The 19,414-nt window shown below is 41.2% G+C and overlaps 1 protein-coding gene and 1 long non-coding RNA gene across 7 annotated transcripts in view; one reads left to right on the top strand and one right to left on the bottom strand.

The window, feature by feature from the left end:
- Positions 1 to 19,414, bottom strand: part of DCAF1 (DDB1 and CUL4 associated factor 1) — a 102,822-nt gene that overhangs the window by 63,502 nt on the left and 19,906 nt on the right. The window lies entirely within an intron of this gene.
- On the top strand, positions 9,974 to 13,916 carry LOC140531330 (uncharacterized). Its single transcript, XR_011976325.1, has 2 exons — positions 9,974 to 11,195; positions 11,373 to 13,916. It is a non-coding gene; the product is annotated as an uncharacterized lncRNA (long non-coding RNA).

The raw sequence follows: 19,414 nt of genomic DNA, 5'->3' as shown, positions 1-19,414 counted from the left end.
ATAATTATCTGTTTTTTATTCTCTTCCAAGGATGTTCTTGATAGGGGTGAGTAAAGGAAGATGGATTTGAGAGGAAGAAACAAAAGATGATTATACAACTGATCCCCCAAAATACTTTGATTGATGTTATAAGAAAGGAATATAATCAAATATAACTTCATATACCAAATAAAGTAGCTTTTCCCAAAAAATGGGTATCATCAGGGTGATTTTATTCACATACTAACCTATATTTTACTATTTCTTGACTGAAGTTAATGACAGGAAATAATCTAAGTAAATACCACCAATATGTTTACAATTCTGCTAGGTGGCACAGCGGATAGAAGACCAGACCTGGAGTCAAGAAAACCTGAATTCAAATCTGGTCTCTGACACTAACTAACTGTAACACCCCTGGGCAAGTCATTTAACCTGTTTGCCTTAATCTAATAGAGAAAGAAACGGCAAATCACTTCACTATCTTTGCCAAGAAAAACCACTGTGATCCACAGGAGTCACCAAGAGTTACATACAAATAAACAATCCTTAGCATGGGAAAGCCTGGGTTCGACTTCTGACTGGTGGCTAACTCCCAAATCACACATCTGACCTGCACCTCGCAATATGAGAAGTCACGGGATCATAGCAATATATGCACAGATTCTCTAACCATAAAATGAAATTATTTCTATCTTTTTATTCACATATGTATAAATCTAAAAAAGTCTTTTCAGCTTCTTGAAACTACTATGCTATTTTTAAAAAAAAGCGTAATCTAATGAAAAGAAGGTTATAGTGGGAATCAAGAGTTCAGAACTGAACTCAAATAATACTTATCTTTGAAATCAGATAAACCACTTAAGAGCACTGATATAGATGCAAGTCTATCTGCAGAATAACTGTCCAACTATTTAATCTACATATTATAAAGACTAATGACTGTATATATTAAACACTTGAGTTATTTGGAAGAAATGAAGTTTTATTTGCTTTTCACTCAAAAAGTACTATTGCTTGCAACCAAAATCCGGAGGGATGTAGTAAATTGGGAAAAAATTTTTACAGCTAAGCTCGGGGATAAAGGCCTCATTTCTAGAATATATAGAGAACTGACCCAAATGTATAATCATACAAGTCATTCCCCAATTGATAAATGGTCAAAGGATATGAACAGGCAATTTTCAGAGGAAGAAATTAAAGCTATCTATAATCATATGAAAAAATGCTCTAAATCACTATTGATTAGAGAGATGCAAATCAAAACAACTCTGAGGTACCACATCACACCTATAAGATTGGCAAACATGACAGAACAAGAAAATGATAAATGCTGGAGAGGATGTGGGAGAGTTGGAACACTAATTCATTGTTGGTGGAGCTGCGAGCGCATCCAACCATTCTGGAGAGCAATTTGGAACTATGCCCAAAGGGCTACAAAAATGTGCATACCCTTTGACCCAGCAATATCGCTACTAGGACTATATCCCCAAGAGATCATAAAAATGGGAAAGGGTCCCACATGTACAAAAATATTTATAGCAGCACTCTATGTAGTTGCCAAAAACTGGAAGTCAAGGGGATGTCCATCAATTGGGGAATGGCTGAATAAATTATGGTATATGAATGTAATGGAGTACTATTGTGCCATAAGAAATGATGAACAAGAAGACTTGAGAGAGGCCTGGAAGGACTTATATGACCTGATGCTGAGTGAAAGGAGCAGAACCAGGAGAACTTTGTGCACAGCAACGACCACAGTGTGTGAGAGTTTTTTCTGGTAGACTTGGATTTTTGTAATAACGCAAAAACTTCTTATAAAAAAAAAAAATCCCAAAGGTGGTTCTCAAGGCAAAATGCCTTCCACACTCAGAGAAAGAAATATGGAAGTCACTCACAAAATGTAGCAGATCATGTCTGTGTATGTGTATGTGTTTGTGTATCATGTTCTGATTTGTTATACGATTTCTTTCATTTATCTTAGTCTGACTACATAGCATGACTATAGTGAAAATATACTCAATAGGAAAGTATATGTAGAATCTATACAGAATTGTATGCAGTCGTGGGGAGGGAGGGGGGAGTGGGGGGCAGGTGGGGGGGATAAAATCTCAATTGTCTGGCAGTGATTGTTAAACATTAAAAAATAAAAATAAAATTTAAAAAATAAATAAATAAATAAAGTACTATTGCTAAAATAAAATACAGTAAGATTCACTGTAAAATTTTCTTTAGCATTTTGATAGGAAACAAGAAAAACTTCTCTATATTCACTGAAACCAGTCCTTAAAAGGTAACTGCTCACAAAATGAAGAATTACGGCTAAGAGCATAACAAAATTATTCCTTTTTCAGAGCTAGAATTGTTTTTGGTCCAATCTGGTGTAGATAACTCATAACTAAGACCAACCTGCAGTGTCATAGCATAAACAAAGTATTAACGTCACCACCAGACTTAGAACTGGTCTAGCAAATAGGGGAACAGCAACTAATAAAAATATATAATAAGAAATAAATGCAAAGAAGATTACTGGATGCATAACAATGGTATTCAGGATAGCACCAATCACATTATAATGTTCCCATCTAGAATAGTTACTGATGAAGCAATGAAGAAGGGTTTGAGCAAATCTTAAAACTCAAAGATTGTTTTCAGCCTAGTAACAGATGCACTCATATAGAGAGAATAATTCATGAAATCCTAAGAAGCAAGATATTGGGAAAATTCACAAGAAGTGATAAAGTTTCTAATTAGAGCTAAAAAAAAAAAAAAAAGAACCCCCAAAGTAGCTTTAAATTGCAGATTAATAACCGCTCTGCTTCCATGTCTCATTTAACCCTCACCACAATCTGATAAGGTAGAGGATGCAAAGATTAGCCCTAAGAGCAGAAACCGTCTTAACTTTCTATTTGTATCCCCAGCGTCCTGCATATAATAAGCAATTAATAAATATTTTACTCATTCATTCATTTTACAGAGAAGGAAAATTAAACTTAAAGATTAACCTAAGATCAAACAGCTGGTGTCACAGAGGAGGATGTACTTCAAGTCCGTTTGGGAAAAATGCTTCATCTTAATAGTTTCTAGTTAGAAAGTACTCTCAACACACACACACACACACACACACATATACACACACTCTCTCTCTCTCTCTCACACACACACACACACCTCAAAAATTGTTTAAGAATATTAGATGCAAGTCAAAGTTCTAAAGACAGTATAGTCAAATGCCATATAGTCAGACAGTCAAGACATTGCTACAGAGACAGCCAATACAGTTATCAGTTAAGTGGCGATGCTCCACCACTGCAACTGATACATCACTAAAATTAGCAGGAAAAAGCATAGACTGAAAAGAGAGAAAAAAGTTTTGACAAAGTGAAAACATGAAAACAATCTACCAAAATCTCTCTCAAGTTGGAATATCTTCTGGAGGAAGTAATTCAAGAATACGAAAGAAAAGACCAAAAGAAGCACAAAACTATGGAGTAACTTCCAAACAGTTCTCTTTCATTCAGAAGAGATCTTCAATAAAGGTAAGTACTTAGGAGTCAGAAAACAGGATAAAGCGTTCAGAAAAGTAAGGGGAAAATATGACAAATTTAAATCTTGAAAGTTTTAAGCAAGAATCTTCTTTTCTTCCCAGGGAGAGAAAAAAAGGAGGGACGGCTATAAAATGACAGGACAAATAAATACAAGGACAGCACTGATTTGTTGTTTGGGAGTTTTTTTTTAAGCAACCTGATTTCTTGTCAAACATCTGGCTATTTGCAGTCCAGAGAAAATACAATTGAACAGCATGGTAACAGTCAAAGAAGCAAGCTGGAAACAAAGTTAAAATGAAAAACCAGGCAGTCTCTTGATACCACTTTACAAAACTTACCAGGGACTGGTATACAATTATTACTTGCCAAAGACCCAATTCTCAACTGAAACAACAATATCCAAACATCATACTGTGCTATACCGTACTTTTTAAAAAACTTCTAAATTACATACAGGGACATTTCTTCCGCAGAATTTCCATAATATCTTTAATTCTTTTCACAGGAAAATAATTTCAAAACTAAAAATTTTTAAATGAGATGACTACTTATGAAGAGTTGCTAAATTTAAATTCCAGAAGGTTTTAAACATTACAAAAACAGTCTTCCTTGTTGATAAGTACTCCAATTATTTTCTCACAAACCTCTTTCTTTTCTTCAGAGTATATACACCAGGTTTATTTCACAGTCTTTCCATCTTGTAAATTATATCTGGCAGTGAGATAAGGAAGAGAGACCGAATGATCCCAAAGGATATCAATGCATTTGCCAACTTCAGAGACACCTTGTATCGGCCTTGCTCCTATTAGCTATAACACATCCAGCCTGCTGGGAAGGAAGCTACATTAGAAAAGCACCACGCAATTGATCAGCATAGCATCGAGACACACCCAAAACAAACTTCTATTCCTTAATAACATGACCTCGGTGATCCAGACTCGCTGGGCAGATGACCAACTTGGCATTCTATTTCCTCTTGCACTTCCTTTACTCAGGCTCACTGTCTCCCCCATACCTGGAATGTATTTCTTTCTCTCCTCTTCCTTCTTAAAATCCCTAGCTTCCTTCAAGGTTCAGTTCAGGTTCCACCACTTATAGGTAAGCCTCTCCTCATTCCCCTACAGGTTTAGTGCTCTCTCTCCCTCCTGAAATGATCTTGTATCTGTTTAACTACTATAATCTCCAGTACAATATGAGCTCCATGAAATGAGGTTTTCTTTTTGTCTTTGTCTCCCCAATGCCCAGTGTAGGCATTTAATAAATATGCGTTGAATCCAACATCATGACAAAGATCCTGTGCATGTGTGTGTTCATCCTTCATTGCTGAAGAAGACCATGCTATCAGAGAAATGATGACATGACTTGCACTTGACATTGTTTTGAGTGAGGGAGGGCTGTGCAGGTCACCAGCCTCACTTCTCCTCCAGAGCCATCTGGATCCAGTGACCAGATATTCATCAGAATGACTGGAGATGACCCAGGATGAGGCAACTGGGGTTAAGTGACTTGCCCAAGGTCATACAGCTAGTGAGTGTCAAGTGTCTGAGGTGAGATTTGAACTCAGGTCCTCCTGACTCCTGCACTGGTGCTCTATCCACAGCACCACCTAGCTGCCCCATTGTTGTTTCATGGAAAACATGTGGTCTAGTACAGAGTTTCACTTACAAAAGCCTATTCGTTCTCTACTAATAGCCTTACCAAGTATGACATCAATGGATCCTAGGTTTTCTGAGCAAGAGCTCAGATGATTCCTGCATCAAAAGGCACAGAAAACTAACCATGGAACACAGCAGCTAATCGAAAAATCTATCAGCATGCATATGATCCCACAAACATAGGTACTCATCAATCCTACACTATACTTGGTTAAAAAAAAGAGTATATTCAATCCATTTTTAAACAACAATACCAAAATACTTCCTCCTCCTGCTACTATTTTCATCACATTCAACATGATTCAATGCCAAAATGGGAGCAGAACACAGGCAAAATAGTAAAGTATGCAAATGGTAAAATTAATCTCATAAGATGCTTCCCTTCATGATTTTAAATAGCTATCACATTCAGTTAGGTATCCAGTTAATATAAATTTTCCAGAAAATACCAATTCTATGAAAGGACTCATGCATGTAAATCCCTGAAAGCATTCTAAAAATTCTTACAATCATGTTAGAACTTTCAATTACTCTATGTTCAGCAATAATTTTAGCTTTAGAAATAACCACTTAGGGGGTGAAATTTTGATAGCAGACTGGAAAACAATGCTCATATGTAACTAATTCCACTCTTGGTAAATCCCCTGTGAGAGAAGACAAGTTACTAAAAACATGTCTAGCCTGATAAACTTTCATTATTTACAAAGGAGTTCTAACATATCACTTAGAAATAGAACTATATAACAAACATGTATTTAAGTCATATTTTCTAAACATCTACATGAAGATTTTATACTGACCAACAAACACTTGAATGAAAACTTGGATTTATCAAAGCTCTTTCAAACAAATGTCTCTGATTTTATTTTTTAAAAAGTTTAAAATACAACAGGACTAACATCTAATATACAAAGATCAAATCAAATTTTCCTATACCCTGATAGGTTCACATTTCAAATCACAGATCTATTAAACAACCATTCCCAAGAGGCAAATCATATTTACCAAAATAGATGTATAAATTTCATTATCTAATTTCTTCAAGTTGTCAAACTTCCTGACATTTCTAATCATACACCATTTATTCCACGATGATACTGTGTCAACACATCTTTAAAAGCTTTCCAAAAAAAAAAGTTGAACATGAACTTAAGACTCCAAAAATGAAACTGAGCACTAGTATGTAAAACTGAATGAAACAAAACTATATAATGAAGAATGCTGTGGAGGTAGTAAGTGGAAAGAACACTGGATGGACCTGGAGTCAAGAAGGTCTGAAGTTGACTGGCTTCAAACACTTACTAGCTGTATGAGCCTGGGCAAGGGTCTAACTTAACCTGTCTGTCTCAGTTTATTCATCAGTAAAATAGAGATAACAATTGCACTCAGTGTGGCTATGAGGATAAAATGAGACAAAATTTGCAAATGCTTTGCAAACCTTAAAGTTTTACAAAAATGCTAGCTAGTGTTATTAGTTACCTTCTGGGTAAGCTCACCACTGTTGTATTATTAAACATGACAACATAAGACAATCTAGTACAGGAGAAGAACTGAGGATTTGCAGTCAAGGGATCAGGGCTCACATTCCAAACCTATGATTTACTACCTGTGTGATCTTGGGCAGGTCCCTTAATCCTACTGGATCCCAACTTCATCAACTGTAAAATGAAAATGGACTAGATGGCTTCTAAGGTGCCTTCTAGCTCAAAATCTAGGATCCCAAGATGAGGGGACTACCTCATAATTCCATCTGTGCCTTGCTCTAAGGAGCCCAAAGCAGGACCTAATTTTATCCTCACAACTACCCTTGAGATAGGCACTGCAGGATGGCAGCAACTGTTCTGCCTATTTTACAGATGAAAAAACAGAACCACAAAAAAATTAAATGGCTATTGCGGAATGACTGTTCTAGCACAACTCAATGTTAAACCATGGTCAGAACTGATTCCCTGTCAAGTTAAGATGGCTCTCTGTTATTGCTTAGTCATGAACAACTCTTCAGACCACACTGGGGGTTCTCTTGGCAAAGATGCTGGAGTGATCTGCTAACCCCTCCTCAGGTTCATTTTACAAAGGATATAACTGAGGCAAAACCTGGTTAAGTGATGTGCCCAGAGTCACGCAGTTAGTAAGTGTCTAATACTGGATTTAAATTCGGGTCTTCCTGACTCCAAGCCCAGGACTCCGTCCAGTGCGCCACCCAGCTGCCCTGGAGAGTTCCTTACTCAGCCTGACCCTTTTTAACATATACATTACTTACGCATTATCCCTTAAACCTGATTTACCAAGGAGCAACTCTTTAGAAAAATGTCATTAACACGCCGCAAAGGATGAAATCACCATCTATAAAAATAACCATCCTGGTACCTTTGTGTAGTCATTTGGTCTTATATAAAATCCAACTAATGGTGATTAAAGATTAAGTAAAACATCACATATTTACAATTGGTCTTTATTTTGCAAGTGGTTTACTTAGGCTGAAGTGGGGTCCAAGAATCACTGAAAGCATGAGATCACCTAAAACCCACAAAATAAATCTCCAACTTTAAAAATCCAGGAACTCAGGAAAAGTAGTTACAAATTCAAGACAACTGATACTAAGATGATCATACTGCCATAAAATTACTTAGCTTAATAACTATGGAATATATGGAAGAGAAAGCTCCTGGACCCAGTAAGAACCCCAAAACTGTACAACACCATTTTTTCCCACGCCTTGGCCAAAATAAAAATTTCTTTGCTTCTCTTACCTCTAGCATTCAAAAATCTCATTACAAATTAAAATAGGGAGTGAAGGCATTTCACTGCCAAATATCATGTTCACAAATACAAAGAAAAATACTCAATGGAACTTCCTTTTTAAATAAACATGGAACAAAATGCTTTCAAATCAATACACTAGAAAAAGACCAAAACGACAAGCTGAGACAACCAATAAATGCCTCAACTTTGCCATAATAAAGAAGAAAGCAAAGGAAGCTGCTACTAATAGAAACTCTTTGGAGCGGCGCTCACTCATGACACCCAACAAAGTGATCCAGAACCAAAGCGGAGAAAACGCAGCCCAAGAACAGGACAACCGCGGCGAGGGAAGCCAGAAAGGGGCGGGGTCTCCGGGGCCCAAGTCCCTCCCCGGCACTCCCCACCCACCCGGAGGAGGCAAAGTAACTGGAAGCCCCGCCCCTGGCCCGGCCCCGCCCCGGGCCCCGCCCCCGAGCCCAGTCCGGGATTGAGGCGGGACGGGGTCACCGAGGGAGGGGAGGGGAAAACGTGGGAAGAGACAATCGGTCCCAAGCTCGGGGCCGGGAAGCCGAGGGGGAGGCGGGAGGGACCAGGGAAGGGGACAAGTCGGACCCCCCGACCCGCATCACGTACACACTAGGGCGGATTTCCAGGGGGGAGGGAGAAACAATGCCCCTCCACTCCACCCCAGAAGGGGAAGGGAGGAGGGGGCGGGGGGAGGGGAGGAGGAAGAGGGCGGAGGATGGGCAGACGGGGGCTGAGGGGAGGAGGAACTAGGAGGAGGAGAGGTGGCTCCCCAAGAAGTTTATTTTGGGGGGGGTGAGTTCTCGGGAGGGGAAGGGAGAAGGCTGATCTAAGGGCAGGGGGAGAGGGAGTGCCGAGGCCCCGCCCCCACGAGGGGGGAGGGAAGGCCAGCCCCAAGTGACACCGAGCCCCCGGCACCGGTTCCCCTCCGGCAGTGCAGGTGTCGCCCCTCCCCCCCCGCCGCCGCCGCCGCCGCCGCCGCCCCGCGCGCGCTCCCCGCCTCCCTCTCCCGCCCGCCCCGGGCGCGCGCCCCATCCCGTCCCCCGGCAATCCCCAGCCGCCAGCTTTACCTTCCCGGGGTCTCCCGCAGCACTCCCGACCCCCGCCGAGCAGTCTCCCCTCCCTCCCTCCCGCCCTTCTTTCCTCAGTGCCTCACTCCCTCAGTCACTCACACACACGGCGCGACCGCGGCTCCGAGCGGCCCACATATTACGCGTCACCCACGCTACGTGCTCCCGGCGCGCGCGCGCGGATCGGCGCGGGTTGGGAGGGGGAAGATAAGAGGAAGAGAGATGGCGCGCCCGGAGCCTTCTGGGAAATGGAGTTCGGCTCCTCTCCCAGCAGGCCTTCCGGTTCCACTCCTTCCTCCGGCCCTTGGACACGTAAGAGCGCTTTCTCGCCCTGCACCGCACAGCCCCAAGGGAATTGTAGTTTTGTGCGGCAGAGGGGGCGGGCGCTGACTCGGGGTTAAAAATATTCCTCCCACGTCTCCAGGACCGTGAAATCCCGAATGGGGAGATGAGGGAGGGGAGGAATCCCTAGTTCTTCACGGAGTGCCAGGAAGGACCCCCAAAAGCGTGTTTCGAATCCCGCCCCCACCTCTGAGCTGCTGTTTGATCCTGGCCAGATCGCTTAGCCTGTGTCCCCTTTGTATGCTCTCTAGATCTCCCACACACGTGGTGAAAAAGCATTTCCCGGCGGAGCTGGGAATTGGTCCAGTCTTTCTGGAGAACAATTTGGAATTATGCAGAGAAAGAAATGAAAAGAGGAACTGTCCCTACCCTTCAACCTAGAGGTCCCGCTCCTAGGCAGGTCAAAGTCGGATAGGAGCGCGGAGGCGGGAAAGGACGCTTCCGGCCGACCGCCAGTCGGTCCGTCCCGCCGCCGGCCGGCCCAAGCGGTGGTGCGGACATGCCCCCGGGTGTGACTGACTGCGGCATTCAGAGAAGCGTAGACCGACGAGGAGTCAAACAAGCAGGACCAGGAAAAGAAGAAAGGGAGGGAGGGAGGGGGGACCGTGTAATTATACAGCAAGGACTGAAGAAGCTCTTTGCAGAGAGTGGAGACTCTGAGTCCCCTTTACCGCCGCATCAGCTAGTTTTACTGATCTCCTTTTTAATTTCTTTTTAATTTTTTGTAGCTTCCTTGCTAGGGGAATGGACAAGGAATATATCTGGAAGTGAAGGTGACATAAAAACTGAAGACAGGTCACAGTGAGTTAATTTCTTTTTTTTTTTTTTACAAGCTTCCGGACTAATCGACTTAAGGAATATTGTAGATAAGTCTCTCTTACTATTTTTTTTTTAAACAAAATGAAAAGAAGAGATCATAGTGGAGTTAGTTGGATTTAGAATCGAGTCATTAATGATTTGATATCAATTTGAAAGAAAATCTGTGGTGGAATGCCATAGTTATATAGGAGATGGCACTTACTAGTCCTAGCGGAAGAGCTTGGGTGGAGTTCCAAAGTTCCACTTTGCGGGTGGTGACAGTAGAAAGTCAAAGTCTGTGTGATGGGCCCACGACCCCTCCTGCTGCTGCTGCTGCATTTGTCCTTCCCGGAGTTGAGCATGGTCCCTGGTGGCTTGTGGTAAAGACTGCTTGGCCTCTTCTGTTCTGTGGTGGGGCAGAGGAAGCTGCCCTGTCCGTGTCATGGTGCTGAACTGATACTAGAGGAACACACCGTGTGTCCTCTGGTCTTCGTCACTTTAATGATATGACCAACCTATTTATGTTATTTTTGGATCATACATTTCATTTATATCTTTTATTCTGTTTCTTCTTTGAAATTTCTTATTTTTTGTGTATTGCAGCCTGCTCACATGCACCATGTCCCTGTGGTATTATGACTCATAGGCTCTTGGAATCATAGCTCTAGGGCTAGAAGGGAATTGAAAAGCCATCTATATCTCTGGCTTTGAAGATGAAGATGAAACAGCCAGGTGGTGTAGTAGATAAAGCCCTGGGCCTGGTATCAGGAAGGCATGAGTTCAGATCTGGCCTCTAATACTTCCTACCTGTGTGATCCTGGGCATGCCACCTAACTGCTTTCTGCCTCAGTTTCCTCAACTGCAGAAAGAAGATAATGGTAGCATTTCTCTCCCAGGGTTATTGTGAGGCTCAAAAGAGATAGTATTTGTAAAGCATATGGCCCACAGAGGATGTTTTAATAAATGTTCATTTTCTTCCTTAAAGATGAAGAAACTGAAGCCTGGAGAATGGAAGTGACTCGCTAAAGGTCACACAGGTAATAATGATTCGAGGTAAGATTTGAATCCAGATCCTTTAACTCTAAAGTCAGGGTCCTTTCTACTGTACTGTGCTTATCCTCGTTTTAAATTCCTGAAATATCAATATTTTATGCCTTTTGTTGATTCCATCTCGACAACATCTCACATCTGTTCCCTTCTTTTCATTCACACAGCTACCACCCAAAGTCAAGACCTCATCAATTCTTGCCTGGACAATTGTGATAACCTCTTAACAGCTCTTTCTGCCCCAAGTCCCTCTCTACTTCAATCTATTCTCTGTACTGCTCCAAATAAGATTTTCCTAAAGCACAGGTCTCACCTTTATTAATAAATTCCTTTGGTTTTCTATCACCTCTACGTCTCGGATAAAATACAAACTTCTCTTTGGCAAGACTTTCACAGCCCAGCTCCCACCAACCTTCCAACCTTGTTAATTATATTATGCCCTTCCTGCACATCTGTCTGACCCAAATGGCCTGGCTGTTCCTTATACATAACATTCTACCTCCCCTCCCTATGCCTTTGCACTGGCTGCCCTCCCTCACCCTACCCCCATGCCTGAAATACACTCTCCCCTCATCTTGTTTTCATAGAATCCCTAGCTTCCTTCAAATCTCAGCTCAAATTTCCACCTCCATGTTTTGATATACCTAGATACAACTCACCCTCCTTCCCCAAATGATTACCTTACACTTATATGTATATACTTTTATGTATACATGTCATCTCTACCTATAACAAATAACCTCCCCAAACTGTACCACTTTATCTTCGTATCTCCACTACCTAGCACCTTGACTGGTATGTAATCTGTTTAATAAAAGTTTGATTGATCAGTTGAATGATTGACTTACAGTTACATAATACCAGTGGAATATTGAAATTAAAAAGATAAGACAGATTCTAAAAGAAGAGTGGGATGATGAAAGGCTCTGAAGCTTCCTAAAGGTAATCTAGCCTGCTTTCCTGTTCCTGTTTAATTATAGTCCCAATCCATCAATTTGTACCATCTACCTAAGATAGATAGGTAGGTAAATAGATAGATAATCTCTAGAGCTTATTCATCTAACAACAGGTCTTAATGTGGATAGTAAACCTTCCTCGTTTGCTTTGGTTTTTTCTGTGTAGATAGTCAACCAAAGTCTTTTGGGTGGTAATAGATATCTTCCAGAAGACTCTACATTGTTCAATGACTTGAGTGTAATTCCCTGCTGTAAGTATTTCTCACTTCATATTTATCATCAAAAAGTCATTCATTGAATAAGGTCATTTCTGTTACTTCCAAGGAATCCTGAAAATTTTTGATCTATGAATGGGCTGTAAGTTGTCAGAAAAAAGCCTTAAAGGTAAGATTTTTCTCTACTAAATCAAAAGCTTTTAAAATATTCAACAAACAATAAATACAGTGGAAGAATTCCTCTAGCACATTGGGTAGACTCCTTGCAGCAAATTTACACAGTGTAGACAAGAGCATAGCGTAGACAAGCAGGCATGCGTTGAAACCTGCGTTGATAAAGAGAATATCCACATCTATGAAATCCATTTAAGTATTTGAGTAATGGGAAGTCTCACTGACAATATTGGGAATGTCTCTTAAGAGCTGAGGTAAGCCGCTCAGGCTCTGGGTACAGAGGTGGTACAGTCCAGATATGCAGTTTGACTCTGGTCGCTATTGCTTATATAATAGCTCATTATAAAAATAGTGGCAGGTCCATTCCACTCACATCTAGTTGCTATCTTTCTCCTCATTGGACAAGGCAATCTCTAAGGTCTAGACCCTATGACAAATGTACTCAGGATGATCTGGTTTAGGTGACTCTCATACCAAACTTGCTATATACTCATTTCTCCTCCATTTTCTGAGGTAATACTGCTCATAATCATCTGTCATTTTCCCCCCAATATTTGTTTTCAAATGAGTTTGTACTCTCAACTTGGATTGCCCTCGCTGCCATGAATCTGCTTATTGAAGAGATTAAGCGACTCCAAGCTAAGGCAGTTTTCTAGTTCTTTTTTTTACCTCTGTGGTGGTAACTGTTTTGTATTAGTTAAACTTCTCTAAAGAATGATAATCAAGGCAAGGTCTTTATTTTTATCCATAGCATTGTTGATCAGAGAGTTAAAGATCTTCCCCACCCTTTAGTGGACCAGCCCATTAAGGGAAAGTCTGATTAGGGGAGGCCCACACCTTTTGTAAACTTTCTAAAGAGGCTCTCTCTGGTTCTCCAGGGTTGTGATGCCCTCTGGCTCTGAAATGTGTATAAGTACTCAGAGATGAGGTTTTTCTTTGGGATTTAGTTTTCAGAAGAAGGTTTGTATGATAGATGAGCCCCTGGGAAGATGCTAAGCAACCCCCAACCTTTGAAAACCCAAATGTCGGTGCTTCCCTCTCTGGTAACTATGTATGTATGGTTGGACAGGTCTGTTGATCTGTGATGTATGTATTGCTTATAGTCAGACAGTTGGAAGCCCTGTCTGTTGATTTTTGTTTCTCTGTTTTTATTTTCTCTGAAGTTCAGGGTGCTGACTTTTTCCCCTAAACTAAGTGAATGATACATGTGCTTGATCAAAGTGATTGTTCACCCCTCAAAAGGTGCCTTTCCTTTTAGAAAAGCAGATGAAAGAACCTGTGATAGCAGGCCATCCTGGATGTGTCAGGGTGCTTGCTTTTCCATCCATTTTCCAGAGTTTGTTTGAATAAATCAGTTTAAAGCTGGTGTCATCTCATTTAATTTTTCCTTTCAGTTTGGTGTTGACTTTAATCTTTGTTCTAACCAGCTAAGAAGTCAACTGAATACAGAAAGTTGATTCTGAAAAGACTGCTGTGTTTGAAATGAATCACCTCCTGCTTATGTGCAGCATGTTGGTTCATCTGTGGACTTGAATAATCTGGGGTTTGAGTGATTAGAACTTTCCATGGTAATTTGCCCATTTCAGGCCCAAAATCTGGAAATTCTGAATTTTACTGAAGCCTAGGTTTTTAGTTGCTTACCACACTAACAGTCAAAGAACAAAATTGAAGCAGTAAGCATTTAATGGGCACAGTAATGAATATTAAAATCACAAAAACCGTATCAATCACATTGCAGAATGAGCATTAGTGACCTTCTATTTCCTCTCTAAATAGTTTGGGACCCAAACTCTTCCAGATTTTAGAACCTGGTAGAGAAACCCTGGATTCAGTCTCTCTCTTTAGCTAAAGGGTGAGTATTCCTATGTGGATACTGGGAAGAAGAAGTTAGTGAAAAGTTGAGTGCTTGTCTAGGATCCCAGCTGCTCCCCTGGCCTCATCTCAGCGTTCTGGGTCTGCAATCTACCTTCTTTCCTCATGATCCCTAGTTATACTATCTTTATATGTAAGTACCTTGTTGATCTGTCCACTATTTTCATTACTTCTACTCCCTTGCAGGAAAAAAAGCAAACAAAAAAAAGCTTTCTTCACTGGCCACTTTACTAAGAGGAGGGATGGAGCAAAACCTCCTCAGTCTGTGGTGGAAAAAATGAGCCTCTCTCTCTCCAGGGCAAAAAGGGAGGAGAGGGAGGGGGAGAAGCTTTACACAAACTGGAGTCCACAGTCCATTCCAATTGTTTTTATTGCTGTCTTTTGTATTCTCCACATTCAGCACATTCTCCCTCTTCTTTAATCATGTACAGGTGCCATGCTCGGCTACTCCGGGGTTTGGGGGAGGGCAGGAAGGAAGGGGAGGAGCAGCACACCATGGGGTGGGATTAACAGATGCTAGTTTCAGTTCCACAAGCCAGAGGAGATAAGGCCCCCAGGTCTGATCGTAAGGCCAAATTCCAAGAGGGCATAGAGAAAGCAGAGCATAGGGCAAAGCGCAAAGCCAAATGTCACCAATTAGAGAATAGTATAAAAAGTAAATCAAAAGCTTAGGGGGGATTTACAGGAAGCAAAATCAAGATACCAACACAGGAGATACTAGTAGAATGCTCACAGAGACTAGCCTGATGAGACATGACTTTACAGAGAGGGGGCACCAGCCCCTCCTTTCTCACTCTGTCCCCTCCATCATTCAGCTGAAGACAACACATCTAAAGATTCCCTTTGGCTTCTTCCAGGCTTTGAACATGAACAATTTCATCCAACATAATTTTCACCATCCCCTACTCCTATCTCTAAATATGCCTGAATATGGTGAATATGTGATGACCTCAGGGTGAGTGTTCACTCTACCTTCACAGCCTGAAATTGGTCCATACCACCTCATTCTGTTCTTTTTTTGCCTCATGTTTTGTTGTCCTTAAATTTTATCCAATGTAATGTTTTACTAAAAATTCCCCATAAAGGATGCACATTTTCTGATTCTGAGTGCTGGACTAGGTACTTTCATACATAGGGTGAAGTCCTACCTTCAATAATTAGTAGCTTCATGACCCCAAGCAAGACACATCCCCTTCTCTTTGCTTCAGTTTCTGGTAATTCTCCTATTACCTACTTCATTTGTGATGAAAGTCACAGTGATATAGAAAAGTGAGTTCTTTATGTTATTGTTTTTATTATTATTATAGCTGAGGCTGCCCATACACTGTTCTTCATCTATTCTACAACCTTCTCACGTGAAATGTTTGGATGCGGATGGTAAAAGTGAGAAGATGATTAGCTTCCGAGGCAAAGAAAAATAGCTTTAAATCCCAGTCTCCTACTTATTCTGAGTTACATTGTGTTCTCAATGCTACAAATCTATTTCTTTTATGCCACAACTTGTATCTCTTTCACTGTTACTTATTTATACTTACCATATATCTGTTTATTCTCCTTTGATTTATTATAATTTTCAAGAAACTAGTGACAGTGAAGAGACTCCTTTCGGAAATAGTTTGAGATCAAGGCAAGAGTACTCAATTTCCCAAATGCACCCAGTCTGACGTTCACCTTCTCCTTAGTTCTACATATTGTTCCTCTGCAGTGCTTATTCAAGATACATGTGCTAATGCAAACCAGTTAATTTGAGGAACATATGTTTCATCTACTTTGTCCATCTGGATTAGGTCAATATCTTTCATGTTGCTTTGGACTTCACTGAAGATACCTTGTTGTGTTCCAGGAGCTGGTATACCTCAGTCAGTCAGGCAATAAATATTAAGTACCTCCTATGTACCAGGCACTATGCTAACCCCTGTAGATACAAGGCAAAAAAAGACAGTGCCTGCCCTCAAAGAGCTCACAGACTAATGGGGGAAACAGCAAACAAACAAATCTGCACAAATAAACTATACATAAGATAAAGAAAAAATAATTAAAAGAGGAAAGGCACTACAATTAGGAGGGGTTGGAAAAGACTTCCTGTAGAAGATGAGCTTTTAGTTGAGATTTAAAGGAAGTCAGGAAAGTCAGGAGGCAGAGATGAGGAAGGAGAGCATTCCATGCGGGAGGCTCAGCCAGAGAAAATGCCAGGAACCCAGAGCATCTTGTCTGTGGAATACCCGGGAGGTCAGTGTCATTGGACTGAAGAGTGTCTGGGCGGTAAGATGTAAGAGTAGAAAGGTAAGAGGGTGCTCGGTTATCAAGGGTTTTGAATACCAAACAATACTTTGTACTTGATTCTGGGGGCAATAGGGAGCCACTGGAGTTTATGGAGTGACAGGAGGGGTGATATGGTCAGCTCTGTGCTTTAGGAAAATCGCTGGTAAGTGAATGGAGGATGGATTGGTATGGAGAGACTTGAGGCAGGCAGACTCACCAACAAGCTAATGCGATAAGGTGGGAGGTGATGAGGGCCTGCACCAGAGTATTGACAATGTCAGAGGAAAGAGATGTGACAGGGATGAAACCTCTAGATCTCAGCAACAGATTGAATATGAGCAGGAAGAGAGAGTGAGAAGATGAAAAGAACACATGGGCTGTGAGCCTGAGGGCCTAAGAGCATGGTATTGCCTTCTCCAGTAATAGGGAAGTTGGGAGGAAGGAGGTTTTAGGGGAGAAGACAGTAAGTTCTGTTTTGCTTAAATGTCTACTGGGCATGGAGTTCCAGATGTCTGAAAGGTACCTGGAGGTCAAGATTGGAGGTCAGCAGAGAGGTCTCGGTAGGATAGGTAGATCGGAGAATCATTAGCATAGAGATGATAATTAAATCCATGGGAACTAAGGAGATCACCAAGTGAAGTGATATAGAGTGAGAAGAGAAGAGGGCCCAAGACAGAATTCTGTGGGACACGGATGGTTAGCACACGTGATCTGAGAGAGGCTCCAGTAAAAGAGACTGAGAAGACTTCAATGAGCAAGCCTTGTTTCGTTTGGATTTGGAGTCACGTTTGTTGACTTAATTTGGAGAATCTCTTTGAGCTCTTCATGAGACTCTTCTACTTCTTCATCCTCTCCAATGTATGCTGTCTTATGAGATGTAATCATCCTCCTGGCAGCCTGTGTGTTTGCATTAAACATAAGTCCTAGAAGAAGAGTTGACCAAGTATCTCCCAAAATGATGTTTATTATTTCCTTTGACTACACAATGAAACCAACTCCATCAACTTTTTTGCGGAGGGGGGCGGGGGGAGAACACCTCTGATCCATCCTTCCATTTAGTTTGAACTTCTTTACAATTCTTGACTTCCTTCTTATCAAGAATGGTCATGGGGGATGGAGAGGGGATAAGAGGAAGGAAACTAGGTGGCACAGAGGATAGAGTGCTGGCCCTGGAGTCAGAAGGACCTAAGTTCAAATCTGACCTCACATACTAGCTGTATGACTCTGGTCAAGTCACATAACCCTGATTTCCTCAAAAAATTTTTAAAAAAGAATGGTGATATGGATACATTCTAGTTTCAAGTGTCAACAAATTGGTCATTGAAAAGAGAGCATATATTGAGAGTATCATGAGTTACTTGATAGCCTTAGATCTTTGTAATTCTTCATATCCTCTTGCCTGTGTTTTCTACCTCGACTCTCAATTTGGAAACAGAAAGGGGCTGCACAGCATTAGGGGCCAATTTGTATTTTGGTCCATTTTATGAAGTTCTGTGGCCCATACCCTTGGTAAAGAGCCTCTTTTCATTTAAGTAGGATGCTGTATCATCCACAGGAGATGCAAAGTCTATTAATGGCCTATACTCAAAGCTTGTCCATTTTGCTGGGTTCTGCCAGAGCTTTTTACTCCACTGAAACAGCCTTCAAGAGCCAAAGGCCCCTCCATTCATTTCACAAAGGGGCATCAAAGAGGGGATGGCTAAGAAATGGACCCAGAGTCAAGAAGCCCTCAGATGCTTACTCACAGTGTGATCCTGGGCAGGTCACTTAACCACTGTCTGCCTCATTTTCCTCATCTGTAAAATGGGGATAAGAATGGCACTTATCTTCTAGAGATGTTGTGAAGGTAACATAATTTTTGTAAAGCACTTTGTAAACCTATATAAATGCTAGCTATCATTATTTGATTATATAAAGTTAAAAGCCAAAGATCTATAATAGAATAATAGCTCTAAAGGGAGAAGCAGCCATCAAGCCCAATTCCTTCTTGTTAAAGATGAGAAAATGGTGGCCAAAAGGACTTGGAAAAGGTCACTCAAGTAATAAGTCCAAGAGGCAAGAAATGAGTGTAAGACTTCTGATACCAATGTTACTGCTCATTCCAGTGCACCATCTACTTTGGAAATGATTGCCAGTCTAGAAGTCAGGAAAACTGGGTACTAGTGCTGGATCCAAGTAAATTTCTTTCCTGGGTCTCCTCTTTCTGATAAAATGCCACTTGTCCAAAGTCATTTAACTAATGGCTAGGAGGTACAGAGTACAAAGATTATTTACCCCTATTTTGTAAGTGAGGAAACTGAGGCACAGGGAAGCAAAGCAATTAGACTGCCACTTACTCACTGAGTGACCCCTGGCACATCACACACCCACTCTAGGCTTTAATTTCCCCTCTGTAAAAGGAGGATGCTAGCTCAGGAAGTTGGGAAAGGGTTTCCTGACAGCTCTGACATTCTTTGGTCTATCACTCATTTTTTCCCTTTAGCTTTGGGGTGAGCAGATCTCCCAAATAATAGGAGTCCTAACCTCCTCATTTTGAGTGAATGACTCCTGGCTGAAATCCTGCTTCATACATGGAAGGTTCCCAGTAAGGACCAATTTGGAAGATTCTCAGTGATGCCCAGCATAGCAAGCATTGCTGCAAAACATTCCCCATGGATTTGTTTTTGCCCCATTGAAGTTTTTACTCTTTAAAGCAGTCAAATGTAATGAATGAAAAGTCATTTTTGACAT

This window comes from Notamacropus eugenii, chromosome 1 (genome assembly GCF_028372415.1).
Source record: "Notamacropus eugenii isolate mMacEug1 chromosome 1, mMacEug1.pri_v2, whole genome shotgun sequence".
Taxonomy (NCBI): domain Eukaryota; kingdom Metazoa; phylum Chordata; class Mammalia; order Diprotodontia; family Macropodidae; genus Notamacropus; species Notamacropus eugenii.
This window is presented reverse-complemented; position numbering and strand designations above follow the sequence as displayed.